Genomic DNA, 22,398 nt, shown 5'->3' with positions numbered 1-22,398 from the left:
GGGGAGAGGAGACAGGGAGGGCAGAAGGGTGCTGGATATGGTCAATGAGTGCTATCGTTACTGATAGAAAAATTTTTTGCAATTAATGTGCTTTAATAATGACAGAGCTGAGTGTTGTGGTATATACCTATAATCTCAGGCTCAGAGTAATGCTATTAGTATTTATAGAAACAGAACTTGTTAAAACAAACAAACACCTAACAACAACAACACCTAACTGTTACTTGGATCAGAGAAGAGAATTGTAGAAATTTCCTTAGGGCCTCCAGTCAATCATTATCCTAGCTGAATTGCAGATAAAATTATTTCCTGTCACAATGCTTATTTTTCCAGCATTCAGTAACACTTACTGAACACCTAATGGAGTCATGATTATTGTTGATTATTGCTATAGACTCTTCGTTGAGCATATTCCCAGGACATAAAAAACTATCATCAACTGAATTACTTTAGATAAGCAAGTGGATTTCAAAAAGAAAATCAATCCTGCCGAGCAGTGGAGGCGCACGTCTTCAATCCCAGCACTTAGGAGGCAGAGGCAGGTGGATTTCTGAGTTCGAGGCCAGCCTGGTCTACAGAGTGAGTTCCAGGACAGCCAGGGCTACACAGAGAAACCCTGTCTCAGAAAACAAAAACAAAAACAAAACAAAAAAACAAAAAAAAAAAAACAAGAAAAGAAAATCAATCCTTGTTTCCCATAAGTAGAAGATAATAATAATCTGAAAATTGAGAGATAATACACAACCACCATATGATAATTTTTAAAACACCCTTCTGCAGGCTGGAGAGCTTGTTCAATGATTAAAAGCCTATTCTCTATTCTGCTCTTCGAGAGGCCTGGAGTTCAGTTTCCAGCACCTGTGTCAGGTGGTTTACAATTGCATGCAACTCTAGATCTTAGGTTTCTGAAAGCTCTTTTCTGGCTTCTGTGGACCATCCCTCTCCCCATACACACACAAAACAAACAAACAAACAAACAACCTTTCTTTGAGTGTATTACACAATTAACTCATGTGAACTGATAAAATAGAAATATTAAAATAGGGGATGGAGAGATGACTTAGTGGTTAAGAGCATATACTGGTTTTCCAGAAGACCTGAGTTTGATTTTCAGCACCCCATTTGGCCATTCACAACTACCTATAATACCAGCTCCAGGAGCATCCAATACCTCTGGCTTCTGTGAATGGCTTCATTCACATGCAGGTACACATATACTCATAATTAATAATAATAGTGAATATTTTTTAAAGGAAATACTATAATATATATGTGGACAGTGCTTTAATCTGTCTTGAGTTGCCATAATAAAATTCCACAAACTAGATAGTATAAAAAGCACAGATTATTCCCAGTTCTGGGTTGGGAAGTCCAATATTAAGGTGCTTGCAGATTAAGTATGTTGTGATTTTGCTTAACAGTTTCCTTTGACATCAAAACATTCCATCCAGGAGGGAAGATTCTTAAGCGGGAAGCTAAACAACTCAAAAGAGCTTCAGGAAGTCCCTGAAACCAATCAGATTCACTAGGCTCCTCCCTGACAGAGAAAACAATAGAAATTGAGAGTCCCTCTCTGACTGAACAGAAATAGGCTGTAAAGAAGACTCTGAGAAGGTACAGTACCAGATTTCTTGGAAGAAGCAGAAACCAGCTGAGCTGCCTGGAAGAGGTTTAGAGCAACTGAGATAACTGGGAAGGACAATCTTCAACCTGTTGAGCTGCTTAGTGTGTGCTTCAGGTTTCCAACTTTGGGAGCTGTTGCCCATGCTATGGTGAGTTTTGGTAATGCAGCTGTCTTTGAGTCATTTCTGCTCCTGCAAGTAACTCATTTTCCGTTTTCCTATAACTCCAATGTAGTGGTCTTTACTACTTTGTGGGTTTTTCTTTTTCCTACCCTTTATTCCTCCCCAACTCTAGCTAGAAGAGAAACAAGGATAGAGGAGAGAGATGAATTAGGAAAATCCTGAATTTCTTTCCTTTTGTTTCTTCTTTTATCACTGCTACTAGCAAACTGCAACCAACCTCCCTAAGCCACCACACAATTGCAGAAATTATCTGAAGCTGGCAAAAACATGCTTTTGCTAGTGTATGAGGTAAATTGTGATCAGCTACTGTAGACCGTCTGAACAGCCCTATATCCCTCCACCCGGGATTAACATGAAAGCACATTATATTCTCATTCTCTCTCTCTCTCTCTCTCTCTCTCTCTCTCTCTCTCTGTGTGTGTGTGTGTGTGTGTGTTAATAAAACAAAAATTCCAGAATTCTTAAAACTGTTGCTACACCCCAACAAAACTCATGGTTTCATGGTTCACCAAGTTGGACTCTGGTGGTGTCCATACTCTGGTCTGTTGTGTGTTCGTGTGTTCTCTGTCTGAGATGAGTAGACATGTATGATGGTTTGCCCCAGAAAATGTTTTGCCATATAACAGGTGTGGATTCACTTTCTGGTACACAGGTATGTCCAGCCAAGTGATTACACATTACATGGGTAAAGGCACAAGGGCTCTCCCTGAGAGAGGTCTCCTTATAAAGGAACAGGTATGTCCAGCCGAATGATTACACATTACATGGGTAAAGGCACAAGGGCTCTCCCTGAGAGAGGTCTCCTAGTGAAGGCACTGATCTCATATGTGGTTACTTTAATCATCTCAGAAACTTCACCTCCTAAAACTATGGTTCAGGGGCTTAGGGTCTCAGCACACAAATTTTGAAGGAATACAACATTCAGATCACAGGTGAGAGAGTATGTGAATAGTTTATTGAATTAAATTATTACTAAAATGTAATTTTGTTATTTAACAAAAGTAATAAAAATGCTGACCACCTCTGGATAGAAGAAAAAAGTGAAAATTTAAAATAATTATAATTAGTAAAAGTTTAGATGCATATAAAATATAACTGAGGAGGGCACAGTAGAAGTAGTATATTCCAATACTGCTATGGTAGATTAATATACTTCATAGAGACTATCAACGATTATTTTCATTCAATGATTAAGGCTTTGAAAATTAATTCTAAGAATAGGCACCAAAAGATGGTAATTAATCAGTTTTCTACCTCTGTGATAGTAGAAATAATAAGCTTAGAAAGGCAAATTCTATTATTTACTATTAATTTCTTAGATAAGATACAATGTGATGGGTTTTACTGTGGCAGCTCCATACATATGGAGAGGTCTACTTCAGCTCATAGTTGTATAGGTTTCAGCTTAGGGTCACTGGGCCTGATGGCACCAGAAGGCCATGTGAGAAAAGAGATCTGCTCACCTTGTGGGAAGCCAAGGGAAGACAAGAGAAGATTCCCATGCCCCCTCTGAGGGTATCAATGATCTAACTTTCTTCCACCATTTTCCACTTCTCTTCAAATTGTTTCTATTTAGTGATTTTTGTTTGTTTTTTTGAGACAAGACTTTATAGTTCTGACTAGCTTCAAACTCACTATGTGGTCATGAGAAACCCTGAACTCTTGATTCTCTTGCCTCCACAGTAATTCTTCCCAAAGTACTGGGATTACCAGGTGGGCCAGCCACACCCAGCTTCCACTTCTTACAAGTTCCTGCACCTTCAGTAGCCCACAAGCTATGGTCCAAGCCTTTAAAAAATAAGTGCTTTTAGGGGACATTTTATAGTTAAATGTTCATAATCTATATGTGCATATTTAGAAATGAAATGCTTATTATTTATAATAAAAAGTTAGAAACAGCTATTAACAAGAAACTCATTAAGTGAATTAGGAAGCTCCATTAAAAAGATAGTAAGATAATATACAGTTCTGTAAGAATACAGAAAATACAGTATGGCTAAAAATCATCCAGTTATGTGTTTTAAGAAAAAAAAATGGCCAGGTAGTGGTGGTGTACGCCTTTAATCCCTGCACTTGGGAGGCAGAGACAGGCGGATTTCTGAGTTCGAGGCTAGCCTGGTCTACAGAGTGAGTTCCAGAACAGTCAGGGCTACACAGAGAAACCCTGTCTCGGAAAACCAAAAAAGAAAAAAAAAAAAAGAAAGAAAAGAAAAGAAAATGGAGGAAAGCAGAAGAAAGTACCTTTAATGAAACTAAGTGTGAAATATAAATAAATGCCCCCTAAAATTAAAAAAAGATAAAAACAAAGTTATAGCAAACTATGATTATAGTACTTGTGGACGAATGGGTTGTTCAAATGATGGAGTTTCTCCGACATTCAAGTTTTCCATTTATGAGAATAACAACTGAATGCATTCAATACAAAAGGAAGAAATAGCACCAAACACCCCGCATCATAGTTACTGCCAGTCTCCCGAGCAGAAAGCTGACCCAGCCCCTCCTCCCCAGGCAGGGTGAGGACACTGACCATTTTCACATTGTTGATTCTACTTTGGGATGCAATTTCATAGCTTAGATTTTGTTTTCATGAGTGAAGTCAATAAAGGCCCATCTTTTTTTTTTTTTTAATATCAAAATGCATCCTCACATTTACCTGTGGTTCCCCCTGCTATAGTGTTAGTGCTGGAACTACTTTGTGCCTACTCACCACCACTCCTGGTTTTGTTCTATTTCCCTTACTTCCTTCCCTTCCATCCTGATAGTGTTTTGCAGTGAGGCCAAGGCTAGCTCCAAACTTGTGAACTTCTTGTCTCAATCATTAAAGAGCTAGTAATAACTCAGACATGTGTCATTACTTCTTCCCTTTCCTCCCCTGACCTTTTTTCTCCCCTATCCTTCCCATGCTTTTCCTTGTGTTTACTCCTCTCTCCTTTCTTCCCTTTTGCCTTCATTTCTTCCTGAGACAGTCTGTGCTTTGAATATGCTTGACCCAGGGAGTGGCACTATTAGGAGGTGTGGCCTTGTTGGAGTGGGTGTGGCCTTGTTGGAGGAAGTGTGTCACTTTGGGCAGCTTTGAGATCCTTCTCCTAACTCCCTGGAAGCCAGTCTTCCCCTGTTTGCCTTCAGATGAAAATGTAGAATTCTCAGCATCTTCAGAACTATGCCTACCTGGAGGCTGCCATACTTCCTACCATGATGACTGAGCCTCTGAACCTACTGCAACCCAGACCCAATTACATGTTGTCCTTTATAAGAGTTGCCTTTTTGGTGGTGGTCGATCTTCTTAGCAATGGAAACCCTAACTAAGACACAGTCTTGCTGCATTACTCAGGCTGGCCTTGAATTCACTGTGTAAAGTTAAACAAATCTTAAACCTGTGAACCTGCTTCAGCTTCTCAAGTAGTTGGGATTACAGGCATGTACCCCAGGTCCAGCAGTTATCATTTGTAAAATTCATTTCAAGACATTGTCTTATTAACAAAATGCTAACACTAGAAACAAAAGTTTGTTTGGCCACTCTGGGTCTAGCAATGAACAAAGGATTTATTCTATTGCATGCTTTAAAGTAAAACATTGCTGCTATCTGAATGCAGAATAACAAGGCTCATGTTTTTGGTTTTGTTTTGTTTTGGTTTTGTTTTGTTTTTTTAAGGTAAAGGGGCAAAAGAAAATCAAAACTAGACATGAAGAAAGTCTCAAATATAAGGTGAAGACTGATTTTTACCTCTCCTTTTTACAAGCCAATCAAGGTTAAATGATCATAAACAGGAATTCAGGAGTAGAGTACAGTTCTGTGATATAACATGTTTAGTATGCATACAGTCCTGCGTTTCGTTTGGAGCACCACAAAAAATGAAATCTAAAAAGGTAAAAAACTAAAAGCCCTGCCTAGTGCAAAGGCTATATCATTAGTTATGTTATTATAAGAAGTCAACTGGTCTCTAGTTTGTGTGCAGACAGTAACAATGACATAAGCAGACAGCTGGGGATCCACGCCAGACTGGAAGCATGTCTGACTCTTGAATACACACTGGATTCCCATTCTCTGAGCTACACCTGCCAGACTGGAAGCTCCTGGTGCTTCAGTCATGAATGAGCATATCCTGTTCAGGGCTTTCAGGCCTTTGGAAGCAGGCCTTTGGTTCCACCCTGCAGTGCTGGCACAGAACCAAGTCTGGGCTGACTTCCCTTCCCAGCATTCCTGGCACTGCCTTTCCAGTATCATCCAGCTTTAAGCCAGAGTCTCAAGTTATATACACACAATACCAGTGGCCTGAAAGTGGTAATACTCTGCCAATGCTACAGTTGGAGATTCCCCCTCCCACCGCTTTCTTTACGTCATTCATTCCTGATTTCACTTCTGTTTCTACTCTATACTCTAAAAAGGTTGAGTAGAGAAGTAAGTTGAGTAGAGAAGCAAACTCAACGATCAGTTTGTCCTGTTGACTATGGTTACGAACTAGGAACATGTGAGGGTCTAATAACTTTTAATTTTATAAAAACAAACAATTCAACTAGTGACTTGACAAAGACATCTCATGGAAGGCCTAGACCTTTTCTTGGGCCTTGAACCCCTACTCTGACCTTTTCTTTCTGTGTATAGCCCTGTAATAGTAAGTCAATCTCAATCTGGTGTCCTAGATTGACTTGACTTTAAATTTTCAAGCCTTAATCACTATTGTCAGTAGTTCATTCTAAGTTTTGAAAGGAAAAAGGAACCCAGAAAGGGAAAACGTCACCTTTTACTCATTTCTCGGAAGAGAGAGAATATAGGAATGAGAAATGCTTAGGTTCCACTTTGTTTTCCCTTATAATCCACTAAAATAGATACCCTGGCTGACAGCAGACATGAGCAAGCTCCTAATAAAGAAGGTCAAAGAAACACAACTTTAAACAGGTCCATTTTCCCAGTCCGTATCTCCTCAGACATCCTGGGCATAGGGAAGGTAGAACAGGGCTTTGGTTACACTGTTGGGCATAGCTAATGAGAATAACAGACAGTTAGATATATGTTGGCAGGAGGAGAGTGGTAGCTTAGAATTTTATATTTTAGTTTACATGTGATTGTTATTATACATGGGTGTGCACATGCCATGGTGCATGTTAGAGACAGAAGTCAGAGGAGAACTTGTGGGTGCTGATTTTCTCCTTCCATCCTTGGGACCCAAAGACCAAACTCAAGTCATCAGACATGGCAGCAGGTGCTTTTATCCACTGAGGCACCTTACTTGTTTCAACTCAGTATTTTATCCCAAGGATGTAAATTTACATGCCAATAGGAAAGCAAGTAACATCTAAGTTTTCATATAAAATATAAAAATTTGTGGCAAACAGGCCTGCACTATAGCTTTAAACACTAAAGAAAGTTATTTAAAGGAAATTATAAATGGAAACTCTGATCCTTAAGAAAGAGTGAAGAACACCGGAAATAACAAATCTGGGTAAATGAAATCATATCAGTAGGGTTTCTATTGGCCATAGCCTCTTAATTTTCTTTATTAATTATTTGTTTAAAACTAAGGTTATATATAGCATTGCCATAAGCAGTCTATTAATGGTAAAGGTCTTATGTAAAAGACAAGACCTAGGTTCAAACAAGCTTCCTGTATGATATTTATCTTATGATATGGTTGAAATCTGGACATTTTCCTTCTGTGTATTCCAGCCTGATCTTGCCATGGTAGTCTTCTTTTGAAGATAGGCTGGGTAGGTTTTTGGATGAAGAATCCGATCTTTACAAACAGGATCTATATGGCTGGGAGGAGCATGAAAGTGAAAAAGCTTGCGGTTAGTGGTCCCCACGGTAAAACCTTGGTTTATAGTAATAGCCTAGAACCTATCCTAGACTTGGCAGAAGGAGAGAACTATGATGTGCATAGTCTACCTCCTGGATTCCTAAGCCTTTCACTCTACACCAATTACTAATCTTTTAGGGAATCGACAAGAACGTCTCTGACTTAGGTAGGACTTGTTGTTTCATCTCCAGTCCATGTCAGAGGTGAACAAATGACAGTCAGATTTGGGAAATTCTCAGGGAATTCACAGGTAGAGTTTCAAGATCAGCCCATGAGTGAAGGAATGGACTGGAAGGGTGGATGCATCACCTACCTGAATCATAAATTCCTAAAGAATGAGGATGAAGAGAGTTCTGGGTGGAGAGGACTGAGTGACTATTTTAGGTGCTGAAGTTCTTGGTAGACACCGAGTGCCCTGTAATTGGGCTTAAGAAGGAGAGAAGAAGAGAAGAAGGGTGTTGGGAAAAATAAAGATCTAAAAGCAGCAAGAATAGGTCTTGGGCTGCTTCTGTTTTTGTCAGCCTCCCAAATTCTATCCTTTAGCTTGCTGAACAGAAAGAACTACTGTTAGCAAGGCCTGCCCAGAAATCTGAGAATACTTCTTTTCTTCCCTCATTACTTACATCCACTAAATACTAAAAGTCCATATTTATTCCAGAATCACATATGTATGTATAAGAGAAGCTAGGCTCATGGAGGTCCTCATACTCTACATTGTGACCCTGTCTCACAACCCCCTACCCCCAAAGAAAAAACCCTGAGTTGTTGATTTAGTGTTTGGGATACTGCAGGCAGACATACAGAACTCCAATTTCTAATAGCTTTGTAGTTTCTTCAAAGGAGGCCTTTAAATGCACCCTCACCCCCATCCTCCTCCTCCCAAGGATCTAACAACTTCTTTAACAGAAAGAAGACAAGGTAGATGTTATCAGGTCCAGAATATCAAAATGCAGAAGCACTTGTCAGTGATGGGAGAGAAGTGGAGATCAACTATCTACCCATGCGGAATAATCAGTTTTACTTGACAGACCAACTCCCTGCAGGGCTGTGTGAGAAGGATTCTCAGGCTCAGACCCTTGGATATGGGCATGGGAAGGAAACACGGGTATGAAAATCGTAACAGGTGCTTAAGAGTGCTTTCCTTAACCCTAGTAGCTTGTTTGTAGGCAGAGAAATATTAACTGGTGTCCAGGAAGTAAGGGACCTCCTAGACTGACACCAAGCAGCCAGGTATCTCTGTGTCACCAAAGCTCAGGACCTGTCTGTCAGGTCTTGGTCAAGTCCTAATCGAAGAGTTAAGAAAACACTGTGAGAGCAAGAAAAGCCTGTTTATCACCATCAATGTTTGCTAAATTCCTAAGAGTTGGTTGTCCAGTTCAGTTGGGCCTGAGCATTTCAGCCATCTCTTTCAAGTCAGATTTGCTATCTTCATCTGCCCCAACAGGTAAGAAATGAAGCCTGGGGTCATCTGATCTGCACAGATCTCTCACATTTCAACAGAAATCATAGGGATACTAATGTTTGAAAAACATCCACTTATTTATGGGATTTTCGAAACGATTTATATATAGCCCAGACTGACCTCAAATTCACAATCCTCATCAGTCAGATGGATGTGACTCTTTCTCTTGAGTGCAGGGATTACAGACACACAATAGTATAGGTTACGAGTTTTGCATCTCAGTACAGCCCCTTCCAGGGAAATCTTGAATCTTAGACTCCTAATTTGGCCATTAGGAACCCTCATTTCCTCACCCCAACCTAAAGAAAGCCTTTTTTGTCCAGGAGGTGCTGTTGCCTCTGTCAAACAGCTAGCCCTAGATAAAGAATGGTGATGTGAGTGAGGAGACCACAAAAAAAAAAAGTTCCGAGTATGAGTTTCTCCTATTAAGTGAATAAGAATGTTTAGCTTCTGCAAGTAGAAAAGACTGGGGCAGTCTTCCTGTGATGAGTGAACAGGGGTATGTTCTTTCTCAGGCTGTGTGTGTGTGTGTGTGTGTGTGTGTGTGTGTGAGTGTGTGTGTGTGAGAGTGAAAGAGAGAGAGAGAGAGAGAGAGAGAGAGAGAGAGAGAGAGAGAGAGAACAGCTGACTCTTGGGTGTGGTAAAATCCTTTAGGGAAGTCCTTGAGAAGGGTCTACAGCAAAGGTGGAGGTAATTCCTTCGCACCTCTAACTTCTCCATTCTCAGGAAATGCTTGCTCACATATTAACGAAGAGACCCTTCAGTGAACAAGAAGGCTCCAGGATGAGAGAGAGAGCAAGATCCATATGTGGTCCAACAAGGATGTCCTGGACATCTCTTGGCCCTTTCCAAAACCTTAGGGTCCGGTGTGACAGGAAATGTCCCACCCAGTCTCCGCAAGTCACCTCGAAGAGGAGGAGCCAGGTGGGTCTTGGCAGCTCCTGGAAGGGCTGTCGTCTGCGGAGCTTGGGGGACCTCGCGGGAAGAGAAGCACTTCGGCCCACGCCTTCCACGGTCCCGGGGGCAAGGAGGAGCGCCACGCAGTGTCCCGCTCCCCACGGTGAGGAGTCGGTGCCCCGCGGCTAGGCGGGCGGGCCGTCACTGCCCGCCCGTCGCTCGCCTCCCCGCCCCCCGGCTTCCTGCGGAGGCCGCGGCCGCCATGTTGTTGTGGGGCTAAGGCGGCGCCGGCGGGGAGCCCAGCGGCCGTGACGGGCTGCGCAACAGGTCCGCTGCGGCCGGCCTGACGACTGACCCGGCGGCGGCCGCCGCGGCCCAGCAGGGTCTTCCCGGAGCCTGGCCGCGCCCGCGCGCCGGTGCTGAGGAGCGCGCGAGGTCGCGCCGTGACGTGCGCGGGGCGCCAGGTGGGTGAAGCCGCCCGTCAGCGCGGCTGAGGGGCGCGGGGCAGGTGCGGCCGCCGCCCCCGGGGTTCCACGGGCCGGGCACAGGGGGCTGCGCGCGGCACACCGCCGGGGCCGGCCCTCGGAGGCGTGTGCGGCCCCCGCCCTAGGCCCCGGCGGAGCACGGCCGAGCCGGGCGGAAACCTACGGCCCCGGGTTCCTGCCTCTGCCGCGAGGCCGGCGGGCCGCTCCTCTCAGAGGCCGGGAAGCCGGGGCCCCTCGCCGCGGCCTCGCTTGGCAGGTGACGGCCTCCGCCTATCGCTGGTGGCGACCCAGTCGGTCCCCGGCTTTTCTTAGGGGCATCTGGGCTGGGTGCGCGTTGCTTTGGGGACCCATTTTTTTTTGGTTGGCTGCGGCTAGGTTCTCTGGCTTCCTTTCTTCTTTTTTTTTTTTTTTCCTTCTTGGTCAGGGTTGCTGCAGAGTGTCAGGTGAGCCGCATCCCGGTGCGTCAAAGTAGCCCGAGTCACGAGAGGACAGTGGGCGGATGCTTGGCGTCCACTGCTCGTGTTATAACAGCTAAAGTTGAGAAATGTTAAGCGCTGACTTCTGCATTGTGCACTTCCAGGATCTATAGGAAGCAGGGCAAGAAGGAATCTCTGTAGCCAGAGTAAACTTCATTGCTTATTTAAGGGAGTGCAAGTGCATAGTGAATTGGTAAACTGAGGCTGCAAGTTTCATTCTGCAGAAAGACACTGTTTGCATGTATTGATCACGCGCTGTGTTACTCAGTGATTGACTGCCCATGGCAAATACACTCATTTGAAACTTGGATTCATAACGAACAGGAACATTTTGGATAGAGCCAGCTACTTTATAATAGGAATTCAGGTTAACACAGAAATTACTGCTTTACTACATGCTTTTTGTCTGTTTCACGGTGTTTATTGCTTACTCGGGAGGCAAGGTGTCACTTGGAATTTTGTGTTGTTAGCTTAATTTAGGTAGTAGAGACTGAAGGCCAAGCTACCTGCTTAAGTCTCTGAGAAATTGCTAACTTCCCTTTAAGGTTTGCAATAATTATCAACCAGTGCTAAAACCTAAAAGCAATCTAAAAACATTGCCAACAACCTTTATACGAATTGATGGGAGGCCTGCAAAAGTCAAATTTATGTGCTTGCCTTTAGGTTGGCGATTATTCCTATGACTGCCTTGTAATTAAGCAAGCAAAGTGGAAGTATTATTATCATATTATTTTTTTTGGAGAATGCAAAAAAAATTGCTGTCGTTCGATGTAATATTGATAACCATTTAATGCAGTTCTAAGCATTCCCTTTATTCATCTCTATGATGAAAGGTGGAATGGTTAATGAAAACTGGACCAGTGTTGAATTATTGAGTTAAAAAAATGTCATTGTTCAACATATCTAAAGGCTCAAATCCAGATTTCTCCTGAGTGTGAAGAGATATGTACATTCAGGGGATTGGACTTGTACTTTTAAAATACGTTCTTACAAAAAATAGAGTAACACACATCCTTTGCCCAAACTTAGAGAAGTTTTCAAGATTTTATTTCTGTTATTTTATCTTATAGTTATTGTATCTCTTATTACAAAGTGGAAATTTTCTTATATAATCTTAGAATTTTTAGAGGTGCGTGTGTGTGTGTGTGTGTGTGTGTGTGTGTGTGTGTGTGTGTGTAAGGAGTAAACCAACCATTTTACATATTCCCAGCATGCTGTCTGCCACCGGGGCATATAGTCTCAGAATATTTAGTTTTGATTCATCTTCAATACAGAGTTTTTCAGAGTTCCATCCTTCTGATAAAAACATATGCATTGTGCATCGTCCACTAAACTTCCTTTAGCATTACAGTGTATCTCCCCTGGTGGTCATTTATAGAGCACTTACTAATATTAGTGTCTATGCTCAGTGTTTTAGATACTTATTGAAAGCACATGAAAGCCTTGTAAGTCATGTCCTCCCTTCTGATAGAGAAGTAAAATGTTAGTTTTAACTGACTGCTTTAGGTCCTGGAGCTAGTAGGAACAAGTGTCTTGTTTCAGTTTAGAATTCTTTTAACTTGGACCCCTAAGCTCTTTCTGCAGTTGCATAGATCTAAAGCTGAGCATACGTCTAAAGTGTGTTTATGCCTGGCTCTTTCTTGTTACGTTTGCACCATCTTAGAGTGGCTGCACATGGACAAATCCTCTGGGGTAAAGTGTGCATGTAGGTATTCTTGAGAAAGAGGAACTGAATGGGGCTTAAAGGATATGAGACACAGAGGAAATGGGGGAGGAAGGGAGGAAACTGAGCAGAAATAGGACAGCTAATACACCGAGAAATAATGTATTTTCATAACTCTAAGAGTGCAACGTATTTCATTTGAAGTGTTTTGAGAGATTCAGTTAAAGGACAATTTCACAGCCATATCAAGACACTGAATAACTTGGTTATTTACTGTACAGCTATTCAACTGTGATTATGGCAGACAGTCAGGGGTCTACTACCAGATGGTAGACATTTAATTTATTGTCTTATGTTTTCTGGATCCTTTTCATTATCAATGCATATTCATTTGAGGAAAGGTCTGGTTTAATAAAAATTGCATACATATTTACAACTCTGTTGGATAAAAGTATAGGCTCTCTAGTTAGGCCTCCTACCTAAGCTTCCGCTCTAAATAGTTGTATGACTTTAAGCAAGTTTCTTTAATTCTCCAATTTCTGTTTCTTCTTCATCTATAAAACAGGGATACTAATAATACCCATTTCATAGTGTTGTATAGAGTGCTTAGTGACTGTGCTTAGCATAAGTGCCCAATAAGTGTTACCTGTTATCATTCATTCCAGCCAGCTTGCTTCAATGAGAAGTCTCAAGCTAATTAGTCTGTCTTTCTGTCTGTGTCTCTGTCTCTCTCTGGTTTGTGATTTATTCTAATGATTATAGAAAATAGCTTTTTGGTGCTCAGTTTTTAATCAGTGTCAAAATGAGCCATGTGAGATAGCTAAAAAATGGATTACAAGGTCTGACCGTCAGTTCAAACTAAGACTCTTCCTCTTTAGTTCTCTTCATTTCTACTACTTGGGATCATCAGTTCAGGGCCTTTGGATTCAGATGGTTAAATTCTTTGCAGTGTGAAGTGGACTTAACTTGGAAGAGGCTGGTGTTGAGACAGAACAGAGATAAGTGAGAGATCCAAATAGACAAAGCTTTGTACTGGTAGTTAGGACAGGAGTAGCCTTTGCTTTATCATTTTCTTTCTGCTGTTCTCTGTCCTCCTTTCTCAGTCTTCCGTCTAATACGTGTTTGTGCATTTGTCAAATGACTGCTTTTAATATAGGAACTGGGTAGAGCAAGTTAATAAATCTCATACTTTATGTAACATTTGGTGGCATTGCTTTTTAGTATTCATGAAATAATCCTTAGAGATTATAAGTAATTACTTCAAAGATTAGTGACAATTTTCCATTAGTTACTTTTCTTGTTTCTGTGACAAAATATTTGATAAGAAGCAACTTGAGGAAGGTTTTGATACATGATTTGAGGGTATAGTCCTTCACAGCAGGAGAATGAGACAGGTAGTCAGTCATAGCACATCTGTAGCCAGGAGCAGAGAGGTGGATGCCATGCTCTCCTGGCTGTCCCCTCTGTGTGCAGTCCATGGGACAGCCAGGAGAGCATGGCAGTCCACATTGAGGGCGGGTCTTCCCACCTCAGTTAACCTTATCTAGACAGCCCTGCCCTCCTAGGTTGGGTCTTCCCACCTCAGTTAACCTTATCTAGACAGTCCTGCCCTCCTAGGTTGCCTTAGATTCTGTCAAGTTAACCTTTAGTAGTAGCATCACATTTGCCAAGAATGGTGTGGGTCACTTAGGAACACAAAGCAGTAGTACTCTCTAAACCATTTTTATTGAGATCTGAAAATTCAAATGGCAGAAGAGAAAATTTCTCACATTTTAGGTTTTCCATTCCTAAATTTTTAGTAAGATGCCTATAAGTTGTTTTGGTCTTGCTGCGGAGACAACCTGTATTGGAGTTTTCCTTGCCCCCCATCCCCTTCAGCCCAGTGATTCTGACCTAAGACTTACTTCCTCCTTCCTACATACTGATTCCTACAGGGTTGCACGGGTTCAGAGAACTGAGGAATGTGGATGATTGAGGTGTAAAGAACCTCTAGATTAGATCTGGGTAACCGTAAGTCTTTTCTGATAGTACTCCCTAGGACCTGGGCTTTCTAGTTTATTTAGCATGATGAGGACCTGATATTGCATCACTCTCAGATCTTTTCTTCACTACTGTAGCTCTTTCTCATCTTTGTCTTCTCCACATTCTGTATCAGCTTTCTTTTCTTTATTCTCAGCCTCTGTCTTCTATCTTTGAAAGTTAAGGACGAAGAAGTTACTCATATTTCATAGCATAGAGTTCATTCTTTTATTTCATTTCATAAATACTGCATGATTTCTTGCAATTTTGTCTAATATATTACTTATATAACCAGTGCATAAAATGTACAACCCCATCTTGTCATAGTGGCACTTAAATTCAGGAAAAGAGAATAAAGACAATAAAATATCTTGAATTTAGAAACTGTCAAGTACTATGGAGAAAATTAAAATAGAAAATATATGTCTGGGGTGTGTATGTGTGTGGTGTAAATCTGCTATCTTCAAAATTATCAAGAAACTCCAGACCAGAAAAACAAATCCATAGTGTACATTGACAAGTAAATACATAGTAACCTTAATGTAACTAGTTATTTATATTTTAGAATACCATATTTAAGATGGTTTTATTGTTATTGTTATTATTGCATATTTGGTTGGTACCTAGCAGACCTCTTGATATTTCTTATTACTGAAATCAGTAAAAACCTTTCCTGACACAGTGCATGCTTAAAGCAGAGATTTGCCAAATTGTTTAGAATGGGCACTTAATTTGATTTTTCCTAAAAGTACTATATTGTTTGGTTTAAAATTTTATTGACTTTTTATGTGTACTATTTTTATTACAATGAATAATAAATGTTCTGTGTAGACAATTGGGACACTATAGGGAAACACAAAGACCATGATACTTTCCTGATGTAGCTGTTGCTCACATCTTGGTGGATCTCCCCCTAGAGCATGGTTTCTACAGAGAGTGTGCCTGCTGTGTTGTTATAAGTTAATGGTTTGTTTCTGCTGTGCTACCCCGAGCATGTTAGGCAAGTGCTTTTCCATTGAAATACATCCTCAGTTCCTGTTCTGTGATTTCTCTTCTTAGCTTACTAATATTTATCAAAACATGGCCCTATTTTTACTATGTACTTTTTCACAGTTCACTGTTATTGGTGAATATTATGTCCCTACTACTGAATATTAGTAATAATGTCTAACATTTATAGAGCACAAGTTGCGTCTTTGTTATTTTGGGGACACTTTACATAAATTCATTTAGACCTTAGCCTCTCTATAAGAACTTTATAGTTGAGGAATTTGAGCAAGTGTAAGTATAATAATTTCCTCAGCATCACACAACCAGTAAGTGAGAGACCTAGGGTATGAATTTGACTTTGATCATCCTCTTATAACCACTCTTATATCACTTCTGTAGATTAAGGTAGTCCATAGTCTTTCTTTAATGTCGTGCTGTAGCTCGCATTCCTGTAGCTGTATTTGTCTTCATGATGATGCGTGTTTCCCCAGGATAAACTTCAAGTAGTAGGCATTAGATCAAAAGGTATGGACACGTCTTCTTTTTCGATTATATTAAAAGCAGGTTTATTGGGAAGCTGCTTTCAGGTGGGCAAGTTGACTGGCCCCAAGGACCAAGGCCAGAGAAGTCACCTGGGGAAAGGGGTAGGGGAGAGAAAGAGAAAGGGGAGCTTGCACAGAGAGAAGAGGAGGAGAGTCTATGGACACTTCTTAATGCTCATGTAAACACATTATCAGATTACCTTACAGTGAAATTCATTAGTATCAATGTGTGAATGAAACCTGTCTTATTTCCCAATATCGTTGAAAGCATTGCCTTTTAAAATTATGCTAATTTATTAAAACTACTTTTTCTACCTCTAAGTGTTAGTATCCAATCATTCTTTTTCCACTTTTTTTTAAAAACGTTCATTTCTGCTTTTTTCCTATTTCATTAGCACATTCACTTTGTTGTTTGTTGTTTTGTTGTTGTTGTTGTTGGGTTTTTTTGGTTTTTTTTTTTTTTTTTTTTTGGTTTTTTTGAGACAGGGTTTCTCTGTGTAGCCCTGGCTGTCCTGGAACTCACTCTGTAGACCAGGCTGGCCTCGAACTCAGAAATCCACCTGCCTCTGCCTCCCAAGTGCTGGGATTAAAGGCATGCCCCACCACTGCCCGGCTGTTGTTGTTCTTTTCTTTCCTGCCCTCTCTTACCTCCCTCTCCTTCCCCCCAGTCTCTATTGACTGTCTCATATAGCCCAGACTGCTCTCAAATGTACTATGTAGCCAAGAATAACAGAGGTGACTGAGACTTCTGATCTACCTGCCTCCACCTCCTGAACACTGGGATTGCAGGCATATGCCACTGCCCCTGCTTTATGGGGTATTAGAGAACAAGCCTGAAGCTTTGTGCATGGTGGGCAGTCATTCTCCCAACTGAACCACATTACCAGCCTTCTCATTTGTTCTTAAGAATTCTTTGTATGTTACGAATAGTATATCTTCCATATAGTTATACAATTTTCTAAGTTTGTTTTTTAGGTTTGTTTATGGATTTAAAAAAATCATGATGATGGTAGTTAATATCTCTATAGCACTTCTCAAGTACATATATGTTGTATATGCTAAATGTTCTTCATTTGATAGCTTATTTTAATTTTTGCAGCATCCCCTAGGAGGTAGTACTGTTATTAGCTCCTTTGACATTGTCTTTTTTTTTTTTTTTTTTTTTTGGCAGAGTCTCACTGTGTAGCTCTGCTGGCCTTGAACTTGCAGACATCCACCTGTCTCCCAAGTGCTGGGCTTAAAGGCGTGTGCCTTGACATCATCTTTTAAAGTCTAGATTTCTCCTCTGTGCCTTTGTCTATTTCTGTTCTCAGTCCTAAAAATCACCCTGTACTCAGTAGCCTGCTGTCTGAAACCTATTGTTTAGTACTGGTTACTCAATTTAGAAGTCATTTCCTTTGAGATTACTCATCTAATAACGTTCTAGTTTCTCAAGTGAGATACTGGTCGGCTTTCACTCCCTCAGCACTTACATGGAATTCTGAGTTTGGATGCATTTTTCTGTTCCATTCCCTTTTCTTATACATTTAATGACTAGGCAAAAACACTGACTTGAATTAAAGGTGTTGATGGTGATTCTGGTGGTGTCAAGAAGTGAAAGGCTGGGAGATGGCCTGGTTGATGCAGGGCTTGCTGCACAAGCATGGGACCTGAGCTGGAATCCCCAGCACCCACATAAAAGCTAAGTAAGTACTTGTGCGCACATGTACATACACTTATATGCCTCCCCTACACCCCAGTCAAACACAAAAGAAACCCAGCACTTGGGAGGCAGGTGGATCTCTGCAAGTTCAAGGCCAGTAGGGCTACACAGTGTGATCCTGCCCAAAAAAAAAAAAAAAAAAAAAAACAATGTCAAAGGAGCTAATAGCAGCATACCTCCTATGAGATGCTGCAAAAATTAACTTCCAAGTACAGGAAACAGAAACCTGGACTGAGAAAGTAACGTTGAAGCTTCTCTGAAAGCTAGTAGGGAAAACAGCAGAAGTCCAGAGACTAAACCTGAGAGAAAACACAGGTGGAGATTTCTATTATGTGTGCAGTCAGTGTTGAGAATGGTTTGGAGTGTTACAAACCTTCCTTCTGGGAGAGCATAACAAGTAAGGCCCTATTTGCCCCAATATGTGTTTGTGGGTATGGGTGTAGGTTTTTTTCTTTTTTGGATTTGTGGGGACTTTTGTTGTTTGTTTTTATTTTGTTCTGTTTGCTTTTAGAAAGGGTCTTACTGTGTTGTTCAGGTTGTTTTCAAACTCCTGGCTACAAAGGGAATCCTCCCAGCCCCACCCCTCTTCCTAGTAGCTGGGATCCCAAGCACACACTGCTCCATCCAACTGACCCAGTATACTCTTTTATAGTGTTCAGAATATTGAGTCTTATAGAACAGGGGTAGATTTATTTCTGACTTAGACCTTTTACTAACATAATAAAGAACTTGGAGAGTCTTGCTAAGACTTTGAAGGGAAGTTTGGTGAACTAGAAGCCATTGTCAAAAGTCCCAGAGAAAATCCCTGCGCTCTTGCCCTTGGAGCCTCTCCTCCAGTCAGTTTCCTCAGTCAGTGCTTTTGCATAGACCTCAGCTCTTTTTTCACCAGCCTGGATTCTGATTCTGATTTCTGTTTTGCTATCTGGACTAAGAGGCATTCTACTCTTAACTCACTAGTTTAATTTTGAGATATATCCATGGCTAGCCTCAAAAGAGACTAAGTATTGTATCTGTAGTAACAACATAGCTTATATTGTTTAATAGAAATGCTTTTCCAAGTTTTTAAACTTCTTAAATTTAAGTTTACTTCTCAGTAGATAGCTTTTTTTAATTTTTTTTGGTTTTTATTTTTTTGAGACAGACCAAGAACTTGCTGTATTATAGACCAAGCTAAGCTTGAATTTTCCAGGATCTTCTCAAATGCTTGGATTACAGGCCTGCACCACAACACCTGGCCAATATTTTTTCCTTTATGAAAGTAGTACATGCCAGTTGCTGAAACTTAGTAAGATAAAAATGTATTCCAAGTCTATCTCCCAGTGACAAATCATTTGTAGAATCCATTCCATGGGTATGTGTGCATGCCTGTATGTGTGTGCTTGTATGTGTGCCCAACATCTGAAATTGAGAACACAAATTTGTTGTTTAGGATTTAGGCTGTTAGCTTTGTAAGTATAGCAGTCTCATTAAGCCTGCATTTTTTTCTTTAAACAGTAGAGATTTGCTGGGTATGGTGGTACATACCTTTAATCCCAGCACTCGGGAAGCAGAGGCAGGCAGATCTTTATAGGTTCAAGGCCAGCCTAGTCTACACATCAAGTTCCAGGACAGACAGACAAACAGTCAAGGCTAAATAGGAAAACCTGTATCCTTTCCCCACCCCCCCAAAAAGGTAGATTTTGGTTTTTCAAGACAGGGTTTCTCTGTGTGTAGCCCTGGCTATCCTGGAGCTCTGTAAACCAGGCTGACCTTGAACTCACAGAGATTCATCTGCCTCTGCCTCCCCAGTGCTGGGATTAAAAGCATTCGCCACCATCACCTGGCTAAAAGGTAGATATTTTATATAATATTTATGCTTAGGGCTATAAAGATGAAGAGGTAATATATAGTTAATATCACAGCCACAGTCAACCTTACCTTTGGATAAGTTTAGTGAGGGTCTGCTGCCCTGAACTGCTTAGAATGAAGGAGCAGACTGGAGCAATTACAGAGTCTCTTTTACAAAATAGTTATAATTTAATTAAAATTTTTGGTTTTAACGTTTACAAGCAGCTTATGAAACTGTTTAGTGAACTCTCCTTTAAAATGTAATTAAACCAATCAAAACAAGCCTTAAAAGTTAATTTATTTTGGGTTAACCTCGAGATAGGTAACCATATGTGAGCCTGAGACTCCTAGTATCTTGAAACGGCGGCATCAGTGATAAAAATGTAACCATGGTAACATGGAAAAACATGTAGTATAGGGTTTGGCACCTTCATCATATTTCTAAAATTAATTTTTAGTGGAAGTACAAAGTAATGAGTCTCATCATAAGATCTTCATACATGTCATTATATAGTTTCTTTGTTTCCTCCCACTGTCTTCTTTTGTACCCCTCCCTCAAGCTGATTCCCTTTCTTCTCCCGGTTAGTTCCCTCTTCTGCTTTCTATTGCTGTAACCCTTCACCTGCTTCCAGAAGTGAGGTTTTGCCCCATGTTAAGGCACCACATTTAGTATTGAATTATTTAAGAACCTGGCCCGGGGTTTCCACCCCACCTCTGGTTATTGGGTTCCTGGATGAAAGACACACACAGCCTTTATATTTTCAGTAAGCCTTAATCAGCAAGATAATCCTCCACAGGCCTGGTCAGAGGCTGGTGTCTCAGATGATTCTAGAGTCTGTCAAGCTGACAACTTATATAACTTGCTGGGAAAGAAATAAGGAAAAGGATCTCATTCTGTTCCTTTAAATGTCCAAATAGTCTTTTACTAATGTGTGGCTACATTTGCTTATCCAGTTTTTGATAGACATTTGAGTTGTTTGTACCTTTTTGGTCACTGTGAGTAGAGGTACTGTAAGAAGTTGTGTACAGGTTTTTATGTGGACATGTTTGTTTCATTTCTTTTAAGCTCACCCTTAGAGTTGAATTGCTGATTTCTGTGACAGCTTTTTAAGGAGCTTCCACATTGTTTTCTAAGTCAGTAAAAACGTACTCCCACAAGCCGTGTATGAAGGTTCTACTTCAGGAGAGTATATTTTGTACTGCTGGAGAGTCACTACACAGAATCATAATGAAAATAATTACTGAAAATTACTGGGCTATATATTGGTCTCCATTATGGTCCAGGATACCAAGTCATGAGCCTTTTCCTGATGGATCATCAACCAAATATGCAATTCACCTTGATAGTTCTCAGGGCTACTGTTCTTCCATCCCTTCCCAAATATTTTTGATGTTTGCATATTACTATTTATTATGAATCTAATTTACCAAGGATTATTGAAAGTTAGAGTTCATAAACTAAAATTACTTAGGTTTTACTGAAGACTAACTTTTTAAAAGAATCTCATCTGTACAGTGTTTGCCAGCATTGAACAATTCCTACTATACATACCCATATGTGGATAGACACTGCATCATTGGCATTGTCTTGAGTTGGCTGTTTCCCCACTACCCTTGAACTAATATAATTATAAAATAATACATACTGGAATGTGAAGATGATCAAAAAGTATAAAAAGTCTTATACATTTTATACTGATTATATACCGGAGTTATCATTGTCGAGATGAGCTAAAATATTAACACCAATTTCTGATGTTTCTTTTAAGAAAAGAATAGTAAATAGAAAAGACATTTTAAAAATTTCCTGTAGAATAATACAAGATGAATGTATGAAAGATGCACAGTTTAGGGCCCAGTGGAGCAGGCCTTCAGTCTTAGCTCTCAGGAGGAAGATCAGGAACCGAGGTCAACCCTTTCTTAAGTTGCCTTTGTCAGGGTATTTTATCACAACCACAGTAAAGTAAACTATGACATAAGTCTTCAGGTCATCCCATTGTCTGCTTAATGAATTTTCATACTTCAGATTAGGTGCACCTTATGTGTTGCACACAATAGTATCCTTCTGTGTCCACCTTAGATTTTGAGACAGAGTCTCCCACTGAACCTGGAGAATGTCATTTCAGATACCCGGGATGCATTTCCTTAGCTCCAGCTCTGTCCCAGCACTGGAGTTTCAGGCTACACTGCCATGCCTGGCTTGTACGTGGGTGCTGGATGTAAACTCAAACTCATCTCCTCATGCTTGTGCAGCAAACAGTTCACCCACTGAATTATCTCCTCAGCCCAATGCGGCATGCTCTTGTCACTACACTTGTTAGTAAGAAAGTTTAGTTAAGAGACAAGAGCTTAGAGATTCCAAATGTCTTTCCAAATTAAGCCAGAGTTAGGGGTTTGTATTTAAGCCCCATCTTGTTGGAATTATGCCATCATGCTATAGTGAGAGACTTTATAGATGAAATCCAATTTAAGATATTTGGTAATATTTATTAAAATTGCAATGTTCATACACTCTAAGCCACTTCCCATGTGTACTATTTATCTTTGGAAAAATCATATAAATGTACACATTTATATTTAATACATACATTAAGAGTGTTTATTGTTGCCGAGCAGTGGTGGCACACGCCTTTAATCCAAACACTTGGGAGGCAGAGGCAGGTGGATTTCTGAGTTTGAGGCCAGCCTGGTCTACAGAGTAAGTTCCAGGATAGCCAGGACTATACAGAGAAGCC

The 22,398-nt window shown here is 40.7% G+C and overlaps 1 protein-coding gene across 4 annotated transcripts in view; it reads left to right on the top strand.

Annotated features, from left to right (window-relative positions):
• Positions 1-10,047: 10,047 nt before the first annotated feature.
• The window catches only part of Itsn2 (intersectin 2), a 109,020-nt gene continuing 96,669 nt past the window's right edge, over positions 10,048-22,398 (top strand). For 3 of the 4 annotated variants that reach the window (XM_028781730.1, XM_028781728.1, XM_028781732.1), the window contains exon 1: positions 10,199-10,423. The gene's annotated coding sequence lies outside the window, so the exon portion shown is untranslated. Of the gene's footprint in view, positions 10,123-10,198; positions 10,424-22,398 lie in introns of those variants that run through there. The other variant, XM_028781729.1, reaches the window with a different exon arrangement.

Source organism: Grammomys surdaster, unplaced genomic scaffold, assembly GCF_004785775.1.
Source record: "Grammomys surdaster isolate TR1022 unplaced genomic scaffold, NIH_TR_1.0 523, whole genome shotgun sequence".
Classification (NCBI taxonomy): domain Eukaryota; kingdom Metazoa; phylum Chordata; class Mammalia; order Rodentia; family Muridae; genus Grammomys; species Grammomys surdaster.
The sequence above is the reverse complement of the archived record's forward strand: the minus strand, read 5'-3'. Positions and strand labels throughout refer to the sequence as shown.